General features: G+C 33.6%; 1 long non-coding RNA gene across 1 annotated transcript; it reads right to left on the reverse strand.

Annotated features, from left to right (window-relative positions):
* Positions 1-478: 478 nt before the first annotated feature.
* On the reverse strand, positions 479-2,783 carry LOC134725233 (uncharacterized). Its single transcript, XR_010108535.1, has 2 exons — positions 2,266-2,783; positions 479-1,627 (listed from the first exon to the last, which is right to left on the reverse strand). It is a non-coding gene; the product is annotated as an uncharacterized LOC134725233 (long non-coding RNA).
* Between the last annotated feature and the right edge of the window lie 499 nt (positions 2,784-3,282).

Consider the following 3,282-nt stretch of genomic DNA (forward strand, 5'->3'; position numbering starts at 1 on the left):
CTATTAAGAACTGAGCTAACATCGCAGCCGCCGTATCACTATCCCTACAATGTATGTTGAGCTTTCTGGGACAAAAGTCGCAGGCTCGACAAAAAAACTGCCCCAACCTGAATTACCAAATCGCCCCACTTGTGAACTGTGATAAATCCCGTTAATATTTCTCCTGCCAACTGGTCCCACCTAATGGAAATGGGTGAAATCTAGATAAATATATTATTAACCAGGATGAATTTAGTAATGCCAACTCGCCCCACTTATGGAAAAAGATGTTATTCCATTAAATATAAGTTAAATTCCTTATATTGCATTTTGATACATTTAACTGGTTTCTTTTCAACTGTTATGCAAATAACTAAGCTTCAAAACTTACAGTTATTCTTCAACAATCAGTTTTATTTTTAGAATTATAATTTCAGTATATATCAATAATACATGTAGTAATTAAATTAATTTTTGGTTTGTTTGTATTCTGTGTAGATTAGTTTTCGTTAAAGTGGTGCGAGTTTTTATTTTTAATTGTATTTATTAATCTAAATATTACCGTTTTTTTATAAGTAGGGCGAGTTGACAGGAGTAATATTAAACATGATTTAACCAATTTCACATGTGGGGCGATTTGATAAATCAGTTTGTGGCAGTTTTTAAAAAAGTGGGGCGATTAGCCAGTGGGGCAACTTGTCCTGCTTCCATTTGAAGGCTCCCTTGAAGGTTTTGTATGACTATATTGACCATCTTTCACGTAAAACCCCCATGTGCAATATGAAAAGTTGGCAGATATGTTTCTAACTCCAGGCAAAATCTACCGGTATGAATGAAAAAGAAGTTTTCAATTAAAGCTCTGTGGCCATAACAGCTGTCTCATTAGCATTTAACCACTTCCCATATTTGCAATTAAAACAATAGAAGAAAATTATTCAACACAAAAACAAAACTTACTTGTAAATATGAAATTCTCTTTACGGTATGAGTTTTTCTCATAGTTTGAGATTGTACAGTAGTACATGTACCTGTAACTGCTTATACCTATTTCTTATTCACTTTTGCTTGATAAACTCACTAAATATCATATACATTGTACCACATCTCCTTATTTTTATAAGCATTCCAATAACATGAACAATTGTAATTCAATTCTATATACCAAAGCAAAATGAACTGCACCACTTTCATTTACTAGTATGCATTTTTTGGCAAAATACAAGTTCTTAAATGACACAATATATATTTATTGATAAAAAAATTAAATTTAGTATACAACTCTTTAACAGGTATAAAAAAAAGCACAGCTTTGTCATAACTTGTGAAATCTGTGCTGAAAACATATACATTGATGGTATTTGAGTAATTCCATATGTGAAGCTCAACATTAGCTCGTCAGTTGGTGGTGGACAGTTATAGTTCCTTTCTGCAGGCTAGGATGAATGACTTTTCAGGAAAACCAATTTCACAAATCAAAACTTTCCTCTAGATTTCTCCTACAATATTCATCCAGTGTAGTTCTTTTGTTTTAATTGGACACCGTCCTGATTTTTAATTTTGCAAACCATTCAGTCTCTTGCTTGCAAATGGAGCATGAAAATAGGATGGGTATGGCAGTAGACAAGTCTCTTTAAAGTGGGTTTGTGCCCTGAAAAAAAGTTTTATAACTTAAGTTTTTTTGAAACTTGTGCAACACACATACCTTAATAACTATAACATAGAAGAGAGCATCATTCGTGTCAATGTTTTGTTCCTTTTTACATTGTCATTGATATTTTTTCAGAAAGCCTAAGGCATAACTCGTGAATTCCTGTCATTACATCCTAAATTAACATAATTACTGCTAGAATAATTATCAGTATGATATACGTACACTATCATTTTACAGCCCAAGTCTTCAGTATATATAATTGTTGCATTCATTCACTCCTGTGTTCAGTCGTTCAAAAATATTTAAACATCAACAAATGAACTTTAATAAGGACAAGAAAACACTAGAAAATATACGTACATTCAGTCCGTGTTAAAGAGTATTTGAAAGAGAAATATATCTGGTTAAACGATGTATAAAGGAGGAAAAATTGTAGACATTGCATTACGATGCTTTCTACCTAATAGCACGTGGAGATGTTTACATATTTAGACTTGACCCAGTATGACCCGTACCTTGTAGGTCACCGCCGTCGTTTAAACACTCGACTACAGTCGTGTAAGACAGTAAAAAGCTTAAGCCTGTACTATTTGCGTGAAGTAAATGTTTTGTTCTGTACATTTAAATTGTTTTACCTGATAGCAAGGACGTATATCTATCCGTTTCCTTCTCAATTCACTTTGTCAAATCCTTCGAGCTTCTTCAAACATACGTATTACTGCGCCGGAAGTGAGAAAAATATGAGAAATCCTCATAAAATAATGTTATTTTCAATTTTGTGGAATCCATTTTGTTATATTTATTATACAAAGATAAAAAAAAAGTTACGATTAATCATGAATTTGCATATCATTATACGGAACGTTTATGGACTATTTTTTTAGCTGTAAATCGGCCATTTTGGCGGGAAATCATATACACATACACACGTAGATTGGCTGGTACCCGATCGTAATGTTACACATCACATAAATCAAATAGCTAATACCCGGAACGTAGTACCGGGAACCAGGATAATACGTAGACAACATACATAACTAGAAACGCTTTTACGGTTTCTCGTTCATAAACCGAATTCCGCTTTGAATTATAGAAGATGCAATATTAATCATGTTCAGTCGACTTTTCATTGTTATATCAACGTCTGAACTAATTAAAGGATCTTTAGATGTCAGATAACACTCGAAATTGACCCGACCTCTTTCCACACGGAATACACATAATGACAGTTTGTAGTCAGGTTGACTGCTTATAATGCAAAATACACACTAATAACAATTTCTATAAAACGAACAATACACACTGATCGTTTCTTTAGTCCCCAATGTAAATGAAAGAAACAAAAACCATATTATACCATAAAAAGAAGAGGAGAAATTCGAACATTTCCGGGTCTATTTCTGGCCAAAAGACCCCCTGCAAAGATTGCGTATGAAAAGATGAACCTCATGACTTAAAAGTCAGGCCTTAAAGCACTGCCTTTAAAAACAAGTCGTAAGTCGAAGTTAACGTCATGCATTATGGCAGATGTAACGGAACTACATGTCGAGCAACAATCCACTTAGTGAACCATGCAGAGGGGAAGTCCAATTAATAAATCGTCTAATTGAAAAAATACAGGGAAAGGATCTAAGAAATCGGTCTACACGACA

The sequence above is a fragment of the Mytilus trossulus genome, chromosome 7 (genome assembly GCF_036588685.1).
Source record: "Mytilus trossulus isolate FHL-02 chromosome 7, PNRI_Mtr1.1.1.hap1, whole genome shotgun sequence".
Lineage (NCBI taxonomy): Eukaryota > Metazoa > Mollusca > Bivalvia > Mytilida > Mytilidae > Mytilus > Mytilus trossulus.